The 20,231-nt window shown below is 39.2% G+C and overlaps 1 long non-coding RNA gene across 2 annotated transcripts in view; it reads right to left on the bottom strand.

Annotated features, from left to right (window-relative positions):
• Positions 1-1,611: 1,611 nt before the first annotated feature.
• LOC114209880 (uncharacterized) overlaps positions 1,612-20,231 on the bottom strand; it is a 30,483-nt gene continuing 11,863 nt past the window's right edge. For both annotated transcript variants that reach the window (XR_015768314.1, XR_003609444.2), the window contains exons 2-3: positions 16,114-16,271; positions 1,612-10,368 (exon numbers count right to left, since the gene is read on the bottom strand). This is a non-coding gene — a long non-coding RNA (uncharacterized LOC114209880). The remainder of the gene's footprint in view (positions 10,369-16,113; positions 16,272-20,231) is intronic.

The following is a 20,231-nucleotide window of genomic DNA, read 5'->3' as shown; positions in this document are numbered from 1 at the left end:
CAAACTTACTGAACTGGAAAGGCACAAAGCTCAGGTTTAAACCCAGATAATCAGGATCTTTCTGGGAAAGTACAATGACTCCCTGAACTGGGCTCTGGGTAGGGTGACTGTTCTGAAAAACACAATGCGAACATTTAGTACACATTCTGTGAGCAATCATGACAAAGAGTTCTGCTGCTTTTTTCTCCAGTCTTCCTTAGGTTATACTCCCTTCTAGGAGTATTCTCAGTATAAAGGAAAAAAATTATCCTTTTCCCAGTTCCAGCAGTATAAGAACATGGTGACATTTATCCAGTTTTCTTCCAAGAGACGCATAGTGAAAAAGCTGGGAAGGACTGTGTGCATTGCATATCTTGATTCAAATTATTTTTCATGTTATGCCTCAGTTTTTAGCAGTAAAATAGAGTCAATTTAATTGTGGTTTTATGAGAAATAATTCATGTAAATGTTAGTGATATGATTTGTTAAGTTTGCAAATGTATTAACCTCAAAATAATAAAGCTAGAAAGGACTTTCTAAAAATTAAATTGACAAACCAAAAAACTAGAAAGTTAAATTTCAAAAGTATACTATGTACAATGAGATCAAAAGACATAAAATACTTAGGGATAAATTTGACAAAATCTGTGCAAGAGCATCATACAGAAAAAGATTAGACATTGCTAGAGAAATGTTTAAAGATTTGAATAATGGAAATATATGTGATGTTCATGAATTAGAATGCTCAGTATTGTTCTCTATTCTTACCAAAGTAATCTATAGATTTTATGTAATCCCAATCAAAATCCCAGCAGATCTATTTTTTTAAAAGAGTTTGATAAACTGTTTCAACAATGTGTATGAAAATGCAAAGCATCTAAGGGAAAAAAATAATTTTGAAAAAGACAAACAAAACTGAAGAACTTACACTATTTGATTTTAAGACTTACTGTGAAGCAATCAAGGGGGTGGAATAGAATAGAGAGATCGAAAATAGACCCAAATATGTATGATGATTTTGTGTCAGGCAAAGATTTCTTTACTAAGTCAGAAATAACACTAAAAATAAAATAAGATTTATTACATTGGACGTTATCAAAATTAAATCCTTCATTTTCTTCAAGAGAAAAATCAAGGACACAAAAAGGGAGACTGGGAGAAAATATTTGCAACACATATAACTGATAAAGGAGTACATCCAGTATATGTAAAGCACTTTTCCAACCCAGTAAGAAGACAAACAATATAATTTATTTAAAAGGGTAGAAGATTTCAGTAGACTCTTCACAAAGATATATGAGTATACAATAAGTATATGAAAAGATATTCAACATTAGTCACTTAGGAAATGTAAATTGAATTAAAACCACAATGTGATATTACTTTATGCCCACTAAAATGGCTAAAATTAAAATGACTGGCAATATCAAATATTGTCAAAGATGGGGAGCAACTGGAATGCTCATACATTGCTGGTGAGAGTGTAAAATGATACAAGCACTTTGAAAAGCAGTTTGGAAGTTTCTTGTAGAGTTAAAAATATACTTACCATATGACCCAGCAATTCCAATTTTAAGTATTTACTAAAGAGAAATGAAGATGTATGGCACACAAAAGACTTATACACAAATGTTCACTGTTCAAAGCAGTTTTATTCATAATAGTCCAAACTTGGAATCAACCCAGTATCCATCAACAAGTGAATAGATAAATAAATTGTGGTATAGTCATACAACTGAATATCCTACTCACTAGTAAAAAAGAATGAATTACTAATATATACCACAGCAAGGATAAATCACACAGATATGTTGAATGAAGGGAGGTGATACCAAGAACTGGTATGATTCCATTATATGAGATTTCAGAACAGACAAAATTAATCTATAATAATAGAAGTCAGATTAGTGGTTTCCTAAAGTGGAGGAGGAGGAACTGACCATAAGTGGCACAAAAGAACTTTCTGGAGAGGTGGAAGTATCCTGATATATTTTGATCAGGGTATCATTCTACACTGTCATCAACCTGTATATTTGAAATGTGTGAACTTCATTGCATGTAAATTATACTTCAAAAAATTTGATATTTTAAAAGATGAACTTGGTCAAATTTCTTTAAATATTCTTTTTCTCTCACTTCATAAAAATTTGTAAAGATACTCCTCTTCTAGGTTAGACATTAGTCTATACTGAGGGCTACCCACTCTATACTGAGTCTATACTAAAGTTAGAGATTATTCTGAGAGGATTTTACTGAGCTTCCCTCTCAGATATGCCAAATACTATTCTCTTAACAATTCCAATATTCTTTAAATGGTGAGTGGTAAAAGAGCATCATATTCTAAAACTAACCAACAAAATTAGACAATAACTAGACCTACAAACTAGACAAGTTCCACAAGCTTTTTCAAAACATTTTATTATGGAAAATTATAAACATACATAAAAGAAAGTACAGCATAAGAAATCTTTGTGTGCCCATCACCTAGCTTCAAAAATCATCATTATATGGCCAATCTTGTTTGTCTATAACCCTAAGGCTCCCCTTCCCCAGCTTCTCAATGAATATTTTAAAGCAAATCCTAGGTGTCTTATCATTTCATCTGTAAATACAAGAAGCTCTAAAATTGTGATTTGTTTGCTCATGCTGTATTCTCTGCCTGAAATGCTTACCCCTTTGCCCTGAATATAGTTGAATCTTTCTCATCTGTCAGATGAGACCTTTTCAGAAAGACCTTCCTTGATCTCCCTATCAAAATAACTCACCTCTACCTTGGCCCCACTATTTTTTGTCTTAGTAATTTTTTACAATTTGTAATTATTAGTTACTGATTTTTGTCTGTCTTCTCAACTATACTCAAAGTGCCACTGGACCAGCACTAGCACAGTGCCTGAAAGGTGATTAGTAAATAGTAAGTCATCATTGTTAACGAATTGTCCTGACCAGATAATCGGTTACAACTTTTCAGAGGTCAATAATTAACATTTCATCTATATGTGGTGATGCTCTGGATCACCCCCAAAGGTAAGTTGGCATTGCTTTTTCATAATTTCCAAATCCTAAGATATAAGGAGGTGTCAAATAGAGCCAACGGGTATGTTTCTTCTTTTGTATATTTTTATAAGAACCATGGAATGTTATAAATGGAAGCAGCTTGAGAAATAATCTACATTCATGGATTTGCTGGCTTTTAGAATGAAAAGAATCCTTAGATAACATTTTGTTGAAGATGGTTCAAGCTCTTTCTGTTAACAGATAACAAAATGTCATAACTTACACCTAAAGTTGCAGAATTTGTGATTTACAAATAGCCAATAATCTGAGATCTTTGTCTAGAAATATAATCCACTAACGAGTGAGAATTTAATTTTTCTGAAACATTATAAAAATCACTCAATTTTATTTTATCTACACTTAATATACTCAGTTAAGCTATTTATTCAATAAATATTTATTTTACATCCATCATGTAATAAAAACTCCTCTAGGTGGTTGGGGATATATCAGTGGAAGATATAATAACACTGGAATGGGAGCAGAGATACGGTAAGAGACACCCTTGAATCCAGAAGTGTCCAACATGCGTAATATAGCTTAGAGTTTCAGGTAATCATTCAAGTTAGTCATTCAGCCAAGTCTGATCCATACAGAAGAGTGTCTTCCATCCCATTTTCTCCAGGAAATTATGTCAGATATTCTGTCCATTTCCATCATCATTCATTCACTCTTGCCAGGGCACTAATCCCAAGATATGGTTTAAGGAATATGGGTTGCCCACAATGATAGTTTCTTCTGCATTGGGCGTGGAGTCAGGGGCAACATCAGAGGTGGAGGGACAGCAGCAAGGGAGGTGGGGCTGGCCAGCAAGAGGGATTACACATTTCCCCCAAGTAGAACAGATGCAACAACCCCCCCCCCCCATAATCTCAGTCAGGCTGATGTCACTATTCTGGTCTCTGTCTCTCCAATGCTCTCTTCTTCCACCACCACCACCACATGCAAGGGAGCTTTTCTAGTTTCCTGGCAAAATTCTTCTCATTCTCTGAATATTGGCTTTCCTGGGAATTCTAGTTAGACTTCCTGCTTTACCTGGACACTACCAGCCCATGAGGTATCCACTTAGATGACAATATAACAGCAGCAAAGCTAGTTTAACAAGTGTGGATTTTTGAAACAATCAGATACTAAAACTACAGTGTTTTCCCCTCCTAGAATAGAAAATAACATGTATTGCATTTTTAGAATTATAAAATAATGCAAATTTCCTATTTTAACATTTCAGTTCTCAGTTGCCAAGTAACAAAACCACAAGTTCTCCTATTTTCCATGAGTTTTCAAAGTTTATGTTTTTGGTGTACTTCAGGGCAAAGAGGAACTTGTTAAATATATTGCATGTTCTGCCTACAAGAAATTTGGGGATTTCTCGAAACAATCTTGGGGGTTGAAGGGGTGATCGAAAAGTAACTGCTGGCTTTTCCTTTCTGAGCTGCTGGTTCTATTACTACTAAGAGACAAAGACTAACTGTTCTCCTCAGGATGAATATTGCTTTGAAAAGCCAGAGGCACTCCTGAAAAGATGGAGCAATAACCCTGGTGAGTTCAGAAAAGGCCCTGTTGGTGATCAAGACTAGGATTCTATCTTCTTGTAGATAGTTTTCTAACAATCTGAAACCTGCAGAGTTCTAGTCAGTACACAGAGCTACATGTCTAGCCCTGGTTCTTGTCTTGCTAGTCCACATTGATGGTGAAAATTAGTACCTCCTGCCTCTAAATCCTTGTAGATCTTATTTTCTACATAAGCTCTTAGTATTCATTATGTGTTGCCCCTGTTATTGGTTCTATTGTGCTTGTGATACATCCCTAGATCACAAGCTTCCGGGGAGCAACTATAGCTTATACTTCTTGTATATCTCCCACTGCTCTAGGGACAATGCTCTATATCTAAGTTCTAAGTAAGTATATGCTAAATGACTAAACATTCATATCTGACTGAACTAAGGGAACATAAGTAATATCTGCTGATAATATTTCCCACATTCTCTGTTTCCTTCCATAAGTACCAAACACACACACACACACACACACACACACACACACACACAGACATACACACACCCCTATAGACACTAAAAGCAAAGTCTATGCTTCACTTCCATTACTCCAACCCCTAACGTCCCTTGGCCTGTCTTGATTTCTTATGGTAAAATACATTAATAAGTGGGCCTGTGCTTAGTTTTATCTTGATTTTCTTGGATTCCGTGATTCAGCAGAATGGGTACTCCCTGGCTTTCTCCCTATTTCTCCTCATTCTGAGTCTCCTTTGTGGGTTTCTGCCTATGGCCCACCCCTTGGTTATTGGTGTTCCTCAACAGTGTACCCCGTGCTTCTCTCTCAGCAATCACTCCAGGTAATATCTTTTATTATTATCTACAGGCTGTGACTACCAATTTCTATTCGCAGATGAGCTCTCTCCTCTGAATGTCAGAACCCTGTAACTAATTGCCTACTGGACATCTCCATGTGGATGTCCCCCTAAATGACCCAAACCAGAATTACCACCTTCCCTCTTCAAACCTGATCTTACTCCTATCTCTGAAAATGGTACCACAATCAACCCAATTACCTAAACCAGACTCTTTCCTCTTGGCCTGGCTAACCACCAATCATCAATGGCTGTTAGCTCTGCCCCCATCACATACCTCTTTATCTCAGTGGTCGCTAGGCTAGTTCAGGTGCCAGCATCCCTCACAATATTACAGAAGTCCTGTCTCTCTCACTAAGTATGGTGTTAAGCCCTCCAGGCTATTTATGCTGAAACCAGAGGAATCTTTCTTTCCTTTTTTTTTTTTTTCTCTTTTATGTAGGCTTCATGCCCAGCATGGAGCCCAGTGGGGGTTTGAACTCTCAACCCTGAGATCAAGACCTGAGCTGAGATCAAAAGTCAGATCCTTAACCCACTGAACCACCCAGGTGCCCCTCTTCTAAAGTATAAATTTGATCATGTCACTCTGTGCCTAAAAATCTTTCATTACATCCCATTGTTCATGATAAAGCAAAATTCCTTAACTTGGCTCACAAGCTCGTGCATGACCTCAGCCCTGCCACCCCAGCCCCAATGCTAACCTTCTTTCTAGCCCCTCTAAATGTCTTTACTACCTAAATGTCTTTACTACCTCAAATGTGCCATACTGTCTCTCATTTTTTGAGTATTTCCTCAACGTCTCACGCTGCTCCCCTAACCCAGTCCCCAGTTTTGCCATAACCCCTGCTTATCCTTCAATTTAGCTCTACCTCTTCCAAGAAGCCTTTCCCAGCTCCTCAAGTACAGATGAAGGTCCACTCCTTGGCATTCCCAGAGTGTATGTACTCTCTCTGTGATTGCATTTATCATGCTGTGTTATCCTTGGCTTTTTTTCTGAATCTCTTACTAGCCTCCCCCATAAGAACAAAGATTCTATCTATTTTGTTTGAAGCTTAATCTCCGACATCTGGCCCGATGCTTGGCACATAGTTAGCCTCAGAAAATATTTGCTAATGCCTGCCTTGAAAAATAAATTACATGAAATCACTTTTCCTACGTGAGTGAGATATACTGGAAAGAAAAATATTTCTTACCTTGTATTTAAAACTAGAAATAGGTTTTCCCTTTCCTAACCTTACTGGCTGCTTTAATGATCAGGAAAAGGCAACTTCCATGTGAAGTGGGGTGAGGCAGAAACTGTAGATAGAAGTTTGATAGGAACGGTGCCAGTGGCCAGTGAGAGCAGATTCCCTTTCATCATGAGATCCACACAGAATGGGGGGTCTAGAAACCTCTAAATTAATTCCCCCGGGGATTGTTGTGGGGTTGGTTGGTTGGTTGGTTTTTTAACTTATTGATTTACTGACTGATCTGAGATAGAACCAATAATAAGTACATTTCAAACTCCTGGTGCATTCTGGAAGATAGAACTATCAGTTTTTCTATGCACATTAAATACATCCTAATAATGTCATTCAGACCTCATACTTGGCAGAGTATTTACGTTAAAAGGAGCCTAATTCTTATTTGACTACTCAGACCACCTGGCACTCCCAGTAAATTCAAAGGGACTCCAGGTTTGATTCCTTTCCAATTAGACCCTGAGCAAGACAAGAAGTAGTATATTCAATGATTCAGTGATTAATCATGTCAAAGTTAAAGACCAAGGTGCAAAGAAATCCATTGTCCTGAGTGGATTAAGGAGAATGTTTTTAAGGAGGTGATTAAAACTAAAGGTCTTAGCTGGCAAAGCCTATAGGATCTGTTGACTCTTTCTGAGAAAATAAACTGCCTAAATTAAATAGTAACTCCACCAAGAGGCATTTGAAAGCCACTTAGAGCAGAATGCTCTTGTCAGGAACGTGAGGCTTAATTTTCTTCCTGGGTGCTGGGGATACTAGTTAGCGTGTAACAAGGAGAAACAAAATAAACAAACACAATTCTTTTGTCATATCCAACGTTGGATTCCTGGGTCCAACATATCTTAAATTAGAGCTAATGGGCCCTAGAAGAACTCAGGGAAAGTAAGCAAGCCTTTTAAACACTGAGCTTACAAACCTAACCCTGAAACGTAGACTTCTGAACTCAGAGGGAGCCCCGTTAGAGCTCTCTAGGGCTGGAGCGTTCTGGTTCCCCCAACGTTTAGATGCACATGTGGCAGACAGAGTCAAACAAACACAGAACTCAAGTCAGGAGACCTGACTTTAAATCCAAACTTTTATATACACCAGCAGTGTAAATTTGGATAAGTAAATGCCTTTCCGGAGCTTTGGAAACCTCAAGGTACAACTTGTAGATTAAAAAACCGGGTTGGTTGGTCTCTTGTCTTCTCTTCTAGAAACAATCTGCTATGGAAGTAGCAAGTCTCAGCTGGCCTCCTTGGCAAAGGGTTAAAATTCACTTCACATCTTTCTGTGTTGCTTTTAGCAGCAACCTGTAAAGCTCTTTCACTTATGCCCAATTACACTGCAAAATGTCAAGCTTGTGAATTTAAAAACTTACTGTCAACACTTTGCTGCAAGTAGATATTAATTGATATTAAATCACTATGGAATGCCTATAGAAATGCACTGCATGCCAAAGACTTTCTGACAGAGGAAAGGTAAGCACAATGAAATAATTAGATATGACTTTCCATTTCATTACAAATGCTGCTAAATATTTAATTCAGTAGCACTTGGGTTCTCGCAGTCTTTATTATTAGCTTACTTGTATTCATTTTGTCTAGTTCTCTGTAGGTTTTTTTTTTTAAGCCCCTTAAAATAAAAGAATATAATATTCAAAATCAATTGGCTTCGTTAATCATAGTGCTTTCTCAGCATTAACTATTAAACTGAAATCTGGGTCTGCGATAATGCTGAGACAATTCAAGACTTACAAACATTTTTATGAAATAAGATGGGTACCTTGGACTTGAGCATGGAGTTATCATTATAATTGGAAGGATATAGGTAAATTCAAAAATTATTTAAAATTCTTCTCTGCCTTACAAAATTCGGGTCATGGAACAGATGTAAACGCTGCTTGCCAGTACTGCCGACTTTCTTCTCTTCAGACAGGGAAATATTATGCTTTTCATGTCCTTGAGATTAGATGTAGTCACGTGACTTGCTTTAGCCAATGAGAAAAGAGTGTTACTCCCAGAGAGAAGCATGTAATGGCTGGTAACCATTACAAGCCCTGCCTTGGTTACTATAGAAGCACATATAGATATGAAGACATGACACTGAGTCGTCATGTGAAAGGTTACCCTAGGGAGTAACCCAGCCATGCAGGAGACTTAAAATGAATAAGAAAGGAACTTCTCTTGCTTTAAGATTTAGGGCTATTTGTTATCACAACATCGCCTAGACTTTCTAACCAATACAGAGACCACCAAATCCTACCATATACCAAGCTCCCTGGGTTCCCTAAGCATGTCCTCACAAACTGTCCATTCTCTCCTCTAATTTGCTACTAAACTTAGAATCATACTTTTTTTTAGGAAAACTATTAAGAATATATTGGGTGCTAGCACCTGGAAAAGCAAATGATTGGATTGACTATATATACATATAACCTGGACAGAAAAATTCACACATTCATATACTGGACTAAATGTCTCCTGAAATTTTCTCTTACTGAATCTAAAGGGTGTTTCCTTTTGTTTCCTATTGCTGCCATTACAAAGGAAGTGACTGAAAATAATGCAAATGTATTCTTTTACAGTTCTGGAGAGCGCGAATCTAAATCAAAGTGTTAGCAGGGCTGTGTTCCTTCTGGGGGCTTCAGGGGGAGGTCTGTTCCCTTGGCTTTTTTCACTTCTAGTGCTGCCTGTATTCCTTGGCTTGTTACCCCATTTTCAAAAAGCATCAGTTCAACCTCATTTGCATCATCACATTTCCTACCCATTCACTCTGATCTCTTGCCTCCCTCTGATAAGGACCCTGTATTTACACTGGGTTTACAAGGATAATCCAGAAAAATCGCCCCATCTCAAGATCCTTAACTTAAACACATCTGCAAATACCCTTTTGCCACACCAGGTAACATTCACAGTTGGTGTTTTTAAATCATCTGGCCCGGGCTCCTGGGTGGCTCAGTTGGTTAAGCGACTGCCTTCGGCTCAGGTCATGATCCTGGAGTCCCGGGATTGAGTCCCACATCGGGCTCCCTGCTCGGCGGGGAGTCTGCTTCTCCCTCTGACCCTCTTCCCTCTCGTGCTCTCTCTCATTCTCTCTCTCTAATAAATAAATAAAATCTTTAAAAAAATAAATAAATAAATCATCTGGCCCATCTTGCTTCATCATCACTCTGCACCCCTTCTCTCCCTTGCCTAGCACAATGTCTTAAATAGAAATCCTTGCTGAAGAAATGAATGTTTAGCTCAAATGTACGCTGTGTCATATCTCCTTTATCAAGAGCCCAAACAATATGGTTAATAAAGATACACACACAGAGAGAGAAAAGTAATGCCTCTCACAAAACCAAGAATAGGAGAACTTAAAGTAGCTCGATTCAGGCTAATCAAAATTAATGGGAAAGGAAGTAAAATATTTTATCACACTGGCACTTAGTATTAAGTCTTTAGCAATATGAAAAAATGCATCAAGTCTATGACGATTCATATAAATACACATATTATACATACATATGTCAGCATCTGATACATCTGCATGGATTCAAATCACTATTACTAATCAGAATATGAGCTATTATGTCTTCTTGCTGAAAGTTGCTTATCAGTTGTCTTTCATTCTTCTCATATGAGACAATTTGCTGAAAGGAAGAGTCCATTATTTCACGCTTCTCAGTTTGTGGTCTGCGCAGGACAGCTCCCTCTACTTCTATTCTCTTGGTGCCTTCATATTCCCCAATTCACATGGGCCCTGAGATTTAAAAAAAAAAAAAAAAAAAAAAAAAAAAAACAGTAAAGATTCCCCTTGAAATGTGTGATCTCCCTGGGCACCTGAGTGCCTCAGCCAGTTAAGTGTTGGACTCTTGATTTCTGCTCAAGTCATGATCTCAGGGTTGTGGATGGAGCCCTGCATTGGGCTCCGTGCTGGGAGCGGAGCCTGCTTAGGATTCTCTCTCTCCTTCTGGTCCCCCCACAATGTGCACTCTTTCTCAAAAAAAAAAAAAAAAAGTGTGATCTCCCAATTCTACTAAACCCTGTGACTCCATGATAATTTTTGCCAGCACTTTCCTCTGCTGACCCGGCACTTACAGGTTGAGGAAATTCACTTTTATGGGCTGTTAAATTTGCTGGTGCTCTAACAGCTGAACCTACAGTTCATAACATTCTTTCTGAAGAACAACATTGACAATTCTGAGATCTCCCACTGGTGAGTATAATCTAATTGGAACAATTATCGATGGTTTCTTAGATTGCAAATAAATCTCAACCACATAACAACAACAAACAAAAGTTTGACTGCAAGTTGTGAAGTGAAAGCTAAAACTGTGAAAGACCCAAGTGTTGTTTTAAAAGGCTATTAGAGAGAACACATAGTAAGTACTTTTTGGCCACTGATAAGTGGTACCCAAAGGTCAGCAGACACATAGTGGCCTGAGAATGCCTCAGAGATGGTGGCCCCCATGGCTGTGGCTGGGAACTAGGGTCAGATGAGCCACAGCAGTAAATCCAACAACATTCCTTGGCATCCCAGACCAATACCCTGCTCGTGTAGGCTTTTCTCCCTTGAATTTCAGATCTCCTCTCCATGCTAAGTGTTCTGCTCACTTTATTCCTAGCTTAGTTTCAGTTTCATCATCCATAAAATAATGTTAGAAAAATGAATGAGGATAACTTATATAAAACACCTAACTAACATATCACAGCACAACAGGTCCCCCAAAAGTACTATTTGACTAATTGCTTGGTTGATTCATTGATTGAATCATTCATTCGATGTATTCAATATGTACAAGTCTCTCTACTAGGTGTGGGAGATAATCCTGTCCAAAAAGTCATGGTTTTTTAAGGAGAGTTTTTTAACCTGGGGTCTATGGAACCCTAAGGTAAAGATATGTAATTTCAGAAGTTCTGTGATCTTCTGAAATTATAAGCAGAATTATATTGTGTTCATAAGTGCTTATGAAAATTTTTCTAGAAATAGGTTTCATCAAAAACTTGAAGGAATCTGTGTAGTGGTCATCTTTGTCACCATGTGGAGAAGCCTACCTAAGATGAAAGCCAACAAGGAAGAAAACTATAGAAATCTGGAAAAAGACAAAATTGCAACAACTCTTGTTAAAAGACATTCTTTCATCGGATTTTTTAGTTACATAAGGAATAAATTTTAGTTTTTGTGCAAACCTGTTACAATTGTCTTTCTCTCCTTTTAGTGAGAATCAATCTGGTTAATTCAGTGTAAACTCTCCTTACAAACAAAGACACTAGTTTACTGTTCCCAGATACTAAGCTCTCTATTCTATGATTACTGAGTCAACTTGGCTTTCTTATTTTTGAAGTCCATTACTTTACCCATCTCCAAGTCCAAATTCAATCCCATCAGCCCATGGTTTACAATGCCTTCTTGTTTTATCACTTCCACATTCACTTCTTCCCTTGTTCCAGAACATGACAGCAGAGATTATTTTTCCATTCTGATAGGCCCTGAGCCATTTGCAGAATCACAAAACCAACACTTAAGTTCCCTTCATCGTTTTCACTCCCATCTTCAGCAGGCCAGAGTGATGGTATAAACTCTGTCCCAATCAACGTAGTTCTACTCAATACCCACTGGGCATTCAATACATATTTGTGAAATAAATGAAATAAAGATTTCCCTGTTTCTCTGGAATCTTTCTCTTTCATTCTTAAAAGGAAGAGAAGCACCAAAAATGGAGTTTGATCCCAGGGCCTCACAGGGGACCAATCCCCAGGACAAGAGAATATTATCTTCATCCTAACTTGGTGCATGACAGGTCTGAGAGGAGAGTATACATAAAGTTAGAGAAGTGGGCAGGCCCATTGCAATAAATTTGAGGCAACATTTAGTTTCACTTTTATGGCACAAATTTTTAAAGCCTAACCTAAGCAATCATAACACATAAATAGTAAGTTAATAAAAAATGAAAGTTAATATTTGAAAATGAAATCAGTCATTAGATGAAAAGGGTGGGATGGGAGCTATATTTTCTCTTTTCAAAAAATTCTTATACAATGTATAATGTTATTTAAAGTATTTTCAAAACATTGGCATAAATGGCTATTTTTTTAAAGTATTGCAGATAATTCACTTGTGTTGCAACATAGGCTCAAGTGGGAAAATTCCCTGATGACAAAATATCTAGAAAGTAGGCCACTGAGGAGACAAATACCCACACACACATACATTTGGGGTAAAATAACAAATTCATTTGATTAAATGGACTCTGTTTTATCATCATATGTATATGATGTATATCAAAATAGAGAAAAATGTCACAAGAATGACTGGAGAGGTTTTTTTTCATTGTCAGACCTGAATGAACATAAGACGTGTGTTTTTGAAGCTATGTTTAAAGAAGAAGAAGAGGGCCTATGCCTCTACGTGGCAATCCCCCGTCGGGGTGGGGGGTGGGGAGCCAGCCCAAACTACTGGGCAGAGAAGAGAAGGAAGAGGCTTCTTAGGAAATCCCTGTGAGCTATAAAGGAAGTGACGACACAGAAAATTCAGAGACCCAATAACCCCCTAAGAGCCACAGAAGCCTCTAAATTTCCATTGGAGGTTTTGAGAGGTGGCCCTGGTGAGAGGGGAAAGTGACACAAGAGAGAAGAGAAGCAACAGCAAAGGCCTTTTGGGGGACGCCTAAGGAATGTGGAGACACAGTGACAGGATCCGGGGCAATGGAGACACCGGGAGCAAAGATGGTCGACCCTCACTTCCCCGCTGTACTCAAGCAGCCCGCAGGACCCTGGGGCAGACACTGGGCTGAGGGGTTGCCTGCACAGTGGGAAAGAGAAGTGTAAAACTCAAGAAGTGGGGGAAATGCCTCTTTCAGAGGGGACTTTCCCTTGCCAGTGAGGTTTCAGATCATGTTCTGCAACAACCTCGTGGCTTGTGACAGGGCTTCAGGGAAATGAGACAACCCAAATGCAAATCACAAAGGAAAAGAAATTCATCAGTGGCTTGAGCAAACAAACTGAGCCATGCTGAGTGTGAAAAGGCAGAACTCTCAGGTAGTGTGAACCGTAGCAAGTGCTGCTTTGAAAGGGGAACAGCAGAGAGGAAGGGCACATGTCGCTCGGGAGTAAATCATCATCAGAGCCTCCGTTTCTGGACGGCCTAATACGTGCCTTGAGCTCTGCATGCCTTACCTCTTCTCCATCCAGCAGATGATGTGAAAGAGACATTATTAACCCTATTCTCACCTGCACAGAGGAGGAAACACACTCAGAGAAATGCAGTAGGAAATCAGCCAACATCACCCAGTTCCAGGGCCAAGATTCAAACCTAGGCCCATCTGATACCAGGGATTGTGCTTCTCCCCTTGACCTTTCTGCCACTGCGCAAATCACAATCTTCTTCATGCCCAGATTTTCCTTTGTGACATGGTACAAGTAAGCTTAATATTAGGTAAGATAGCAGCTTAAAATTAGCTGATTTCATCCCTGAGATGTCAGTCACTAACCAGTTTTGTGAAAGTGGATAACTCATGTGAGTCTCCAGCGTTCTCATTTATAAAATGGGTCTGTGCTGGGGGCTCTTCACTTCTCAACCTCTGTGAGGCATTCCTAGTCTTCCCCTGCCAAAGGAAGGAAATTTCAAAGTCGTGTTTCTTTTTTAACAGAATATATGATGGGATTATCAGATTCCAGTTCTCTGTGGATACCATGCGTGGAAGAATCCCATGCTTAGAAAGTAAAACTACTCTTAAGATGGTGTTTTAGATGGCCTTGCGAATGGAGCCAGAGCATTCCCAGACAACCCTCTGGTAGCAGAAAGGCTGGATGGAAAAAAAGCCACTCCACATTCTTTGCCCCTTCCCAGCATAAATCATCACTTACTGTGGGAAAACGATTACTTGCCAGGAGGTAGGGCCTATGACTCATTATACAGTTGTCCTTGGCCCCTGATCGAGCAAGAACTAAAGGTGGAAAGACTGAGAAGCCAGGGTGAGGACTCTGAATTGCCAACAGTTTCACCTATGACACCGTAGGAGAGGAAAACCGAAAGCTAGGTGAGCAGCAGGGCAAAGTGGAGTCACCACACTGCTATGCTGTGGGGCCGAGTCCAGAGCAGAATGACATGGGCCCTGACTTTCTGAGTCATTCTTTGGGTCTGAGTCTTTACAGCCCCAAAGAGGCAATGATCAGCAAAATGCAAATAATGCCACCCCTCGGCTTGTCCTGACAGGCAACCAGCTGGCTAATTAAACTTGTGTAAGAGATATCCTCCTCATCAGAAAACACCAGCAAACTTCACAAAGAAGGGGTTAAATAGCTCGACGTCAGCGCTCATATTCTAGAATAGAAGTACATGAGAGACAGACTCCACAAACACCTTCCCTTGTGGTTTCAGCAAATATCCTGCTATCCTTTCTCCTTTGTTGCTATAAGCTATGGCAGATCTACTGTAAATACACTTTCTACTATATTTTTCTACATGGTCTTTCATGTCCTTAAAAATGATGTCCTTTGAACAAAGAGTTATTTTGTGATCAAAAGCATAGAAAGTTAAAATTACATACCGCATATATAAAATCCTAGGAACTTACGAAGAGCAATAGGAAAATTGATCTGTTATCTACGCTGAGTATTGTTCTCTACTTTCTCTAATGTCTTAAAGGTAGCAAAAGTAGTTCCTTGTGGCGATGATGTAGAAGGGAAGATTTTTTTTTTAATTCTCCTAGTCTGAGGAGGGGCTGTTAGATATGGTCTAGGGGTGGTGGCTTGTGATTAAGGAGCTAGAGGGAAGATACTTGGAATAATGAAATGAAACCAGTGTTAACCAGTCTTTAACTGATGTTAGGAAACAATAGGTCTTTGGATGTGAAGAATTGAGAGAATGGAAGCCTCTTCCTCATGCTAGTAGGAGAAGTATAGATTATTTCTTCAAGTATGTTCCACAGAACTCCAGGCCCTTAAGCCACTCTGCATAAGGAAGGTTTTATACTCCAAAGGAAGCAGTTTGGAGAACTCTGCAGAGTGATGTCTTCCACACCACACCCACCTTGTTGGAGAAACCTGGCCCCATTGTCAGACCTAGCATTTCCCGAAATTACTGAAGACCTCAGAACCATGCCCCTCCCCTTTTTAGGTTTCATGTGACACCTATTAATCCAGTACAACTAGTGCTTCATGACTAGTGTCATGATGAGAAAGAAAAATATAAGGGGAAGAATTTACATGGAAAGGGATCCACAGAAGGTTCCTGATCAGTGATGCCCAAAAAGGTAAAATCCCAATGTGAAGAGAGGTAGCCAAGAGACACCATGCAGGTGATGGATTAAACCAACCAGGGGAGGGGATTAAAACGAGAAAAGAGAATTAGCACTTATAATACTTAAATTATATGGCACACAATGTACCCAGCTTTGTGGGAAGGAATTATAACTCCACTTACCATTAGGAAAAATAAGCAACTCATCCAAGACCCTATATATACCAAGTAAGTTACAGCACTGAGGCTTAAGCAGGTACTTACAGCCAGACAGCCACGCAGAGCAAGGTGCAGGGGTTGCCGGCCACCTAGCCTGGGATGGGAATGGTACATGTGGACTTGTGACAGAGCAGTGACACGGTCCTCCTGGGATGTGAAAACAGATATGCAAGTTTTCAAAGCCGGAGTGTGCTTTCCTCTCTCTGCAAGCAGAAGCAGGCTGATGAAGCAAGAGGAAAAAAACAAAAACAAAAAAAACCCCTTCTATGTTTTTCCTCCCCTCCATCTTGAGTCCCTTAGTTATCAAACTTCCAGAGAAACAGAGAGGCAGGAATTGTGCCTTTAACACTTTCTCTTGCCAATTCAAAGCAGGCAAACTTTTCTCTCACAGGCGGTCCTCTCTTCTGATGTCCAGAGGAAAACAGACCCCAGTTTTTCTCCCCCAGAGGGGACAGACCACAGGAAATCTACATGAGCACCTCTACTCGTCCTTCTGATTTCCATTCCTCTGGCTTTCTCAAATCCTTACTTTGTGAGCATTTGTGGCTGTATCTAGGATGTTGGACCACCGTGACAGGGAAGGATTATGCAAAAAGGCAGGTGCTCTGTCCTAAAAATAAACGTTCTCTTTCAAGGGCTGCCATCAACTTTATCTAAACTAATACTAGACTCTCAAGGTGGTTGGAGTTCAGAGGAAAATTTTAGATTTTCTTGGGTATATTGTTTACATGAGAGATAGTGTCTTATAGAGCCCATCTTCACACAATGCATGGATTGGAGGGACTGGGTATTACAGGCAAGATGCTACCTAATCAGCAAGTTTCACCTTATTTAATCTCCCCTACTTATCATTAAAAAAATATTACCCCAATATATCTGTTTTTACCTACAGATTACATAACTGTGTTGCCAACTAATATATTATGAATAATATAAAGCATTCACAAAAAATGAATTTTTAAAAATGATATTTAAAGATACATTTATTTATTTTAAATTATTTCCCCCATACCTCAATAAATCAAGGGATATGTGCACCTTACTTTGGGATCACTGACCTTACAGTTTGCCTGTCACGACAGAACTCATCTATTAAAAGAGCTCAGAAAGGTTTTGAGTCTCTAAATAATCTTGTTAAAATCCTAAATAGCCCATTAATAACATGATTGGTCTTAAGGCAATTGAACGATGCACTCAGAAGATTTCATCAAGCAAAAGAATTTAGGCCACTGGTTGGCTGGTTCATACCAAGTTACTTCTATTTCTCCAAATGTTTTTGGATCACCGCCCGTTGGATTTTAAGGGAACAGCTACATATCATCTCCTCAGTAATGTTGCTCTCCCTCAAGTGTGTGTAATCTTGCAGAGCTGTTTCTCTAGAAGAGAGCAAGGTTATGTGAAGGGGAGAGAACATCTCTCCCTCCAGGGCACTTATGCAATGCAGGGTCAAGGGCTCTGTCTACAGAACTCAAACCCAGATCTTTAGGGAGTGCTAGGGGAAGAAACGGGGCTGAGCAGAGATGCTTGGGCATGGCAATTGCTTGAGTTTTCAGATAAAGAGTGCTGTCGGAAGCACAAGGAAATATTTGGCACAACCAATTAAAAAAAAAAAATACAGGCCCGGGTATGGGGTATTAGCTGAGGATAGGAAACCACTAACGCCCTTACATGCACTCTCCATCTAGATGCTCCCATGCACAAAATTCTTCTACACAGAAGGAGAGTATTGGTCGTTCGCCTCACTTTTCCTTTAAAGGTGTGTTCACTTCTCTTTCCATCTAAAAAAAGTCTGTATTTGTTTTTTAAAAGACTCCTTGGCAGGGAAACCCACCAAACTACCGTTAACCTCTTAGTGTGGCCTTGGGGAAGGGTCCCATGACCAATGAAAGTGCTAAGAGGATTGAAAATTTGGTGATTGATAACACGGTAGAGAAGGAAGATGCAAAGGGAAACTAGAAAGGCTATTGATCTGAAAGGGGGAGATGCTGGGGGAAAGTGGTGAATAAGATCTCTGAAGGACAAACAGCACCATTCAGACTTTGGTTTAGAAACCATTCTAATGGCAGCCACTCGAAATTTTGGTTCTTTGTTGGGTTAGTTCAGTGATCACTGAAATGAGGAAGTAAGCCGAACACTTTTGTAAGCCTCAGAGTCCACAAGAAGTTATGAAAATTCCTGGTGGGCTTCCACCAGACTCTAACACGAAGGCAAGGAAAGACAGGGAGATTCCACCGATGAGTCAGACCAAAGGGACAAGAAAGACTCCAAAAGTTTTTCTCAGACAAAATGAGTCTGTAACAGTTCGGGAGAATGAAATCAAGTTAACAAATTTGGGAGATATGGGTGCGTTTTCTACAGAACCTGAAAAAGAACACTACATGATAAATCTTTGGACATAAAGACTGATGTGAGAAGGATGCTCAGATTAAAAAAAGAAAAACAGAAAGCAAAGGAGCTGGGCCCTGAGGCTGGTAACAGTGTTGGGGGAGGCCCTTGAGATTGTGGTCGGTTGGGACGAGGAAAGACCCAACCATACCTGGAGGTGCTCGGGGAAGGCGAAAGCAAGTCCACTGTCTGTGAGAGGAGTTGATGAGTGAGGCTGAGTACGGGGCCAGACTTTGTCACATCCTAATTCTTAATGAAATCAGGATGGCAATGACCTTGCCAAAGGCACTTTAACTGTACGGCCCGAAGGAGACAGAGATTAACTGTATCAGGAAGAAGCACATTGATGGGAGATGACTAATATATGGATGAGAATTTCTCGTAAGCATTTTCTTATTGAACACATCTGTGATAAAGGCTCTGGCATCAAATTTTATACAATACTAAAATTGTAAAAACTCTGAAGTGACTATTAAATGCGTGATGTCAGAACTAATGTGGGCATAAATAACACTGGACAGTAATTTAGAAGGTTCTAATCACATCTTGACAACAAAAACATTAGAGTCTATATAATGTCAAAACATCTGAATGAGAAGAGAAAAACACAGGCAATAATTTTTCCTGCAAAAGCCAAACATCTGGATATTTTGGAAGACTAAACATCTATTTCATAAAACCACAGTATTTAAAGTTAAAACATTCTATGATCTGCTTGGATCTAATTATTTTCCATGGTTTTCCGTAAATATGGCAAAATAGTATTGGTTCAATAACTAATAACTGAATATGATAAAATTATTAATATGTAGCAGTGGTTGAAATTCAAAATTACTGTACGATGTATGTATTTGCTTTAAGATTTTTATTTATTTATTTCACAGAGAGAGACACAGCAAGAGAGAGAACACAAGCAGGGGGAGTGGGAGAGGGAGAAGCAGGCTTCCTGCTGAGCAGGGAGCCTGATGCAGGGCTCGATCCCAGGACCCCGGGACCATGACCTGAGCTGAAGGCAGCCGCTTAACTGACTGAGCCACCCGGGCGCCCCTGTATGATGTATGTATTTTTAATGCCTGTATTTTATACATAATGAATCTTTTACAAATAATTTGCTCAGTTGCAGACGGGCAGAGTCCTTCAGAACTCATGACTATCTTTTGCTGTTTCCAGAGTCCTAGTTCATCCTGTATGTGGTCATTTACATCTTTTAAATTGGACTTAAACAAGAATTTTTTTTTAATTAGCAATCATTTCTGTTATATGTTTTTATCTTATAGCCTCCTGTTTTATTGTAGCCAAAGTGTCTGCTTCCTTGCCATCTTCCCAGCTACACTGTAATTCCTCCTGTGCTCGCATGCGGTCCTCAGTTTCTGGCTGTGTTTGGAGCACAGCAGGTGCTCAATTAATATTTATTAAACTAAACAAGAGCTAAAACTGACATAAAATTAAGAATTCGACTAGAGTTCAGAGAGCATGTCAGATCATTTGCACTTTAACTAATTTCTATACTTAAGCAAAACAAGTTAGGCCTGCAACTTTGATTTCACTGGGTTCTTCAGTATTCACATCAACTTGGATGCAGTTTTATTATTTTAAATGTGTGTAGTTCAGCTTGTTCATTATGACTTTCCTTTTTGTTTTTCCTTTTGCTGATTCCTTGCCAGCTTTTCTACACTTCCTTCTCACTCCCCACTTTGTCACTGCCTCTGGACAAATCCATTCAGTCATTTGTTAGATTTAAGATAAAAGAGACACGGGAAGAAAAAACAAACAGAAAC

The sequence above is a fragment of the Eumetopias jubatus genome, unplaced genomic scaffold, assembly GCF_037043125.1.
Source record: "Eumetopias jubatus isolate StellerSeaLion01/CBP00866 unplaced genomic scaffold, mEumJub1_p1.0 scaffold_6, whole genome shotgun sequence".
NCBI classification, from domain to species: domain Eukaryota; kingdom Metazoa; phylum Chordata; class Mammalia; order Carnivora; family Otariidae; genus Eumetopias; species Eumetopias jubatus.
This window is presented reverse-complemented; position numbering and strand designations above follow the sequence as displayed.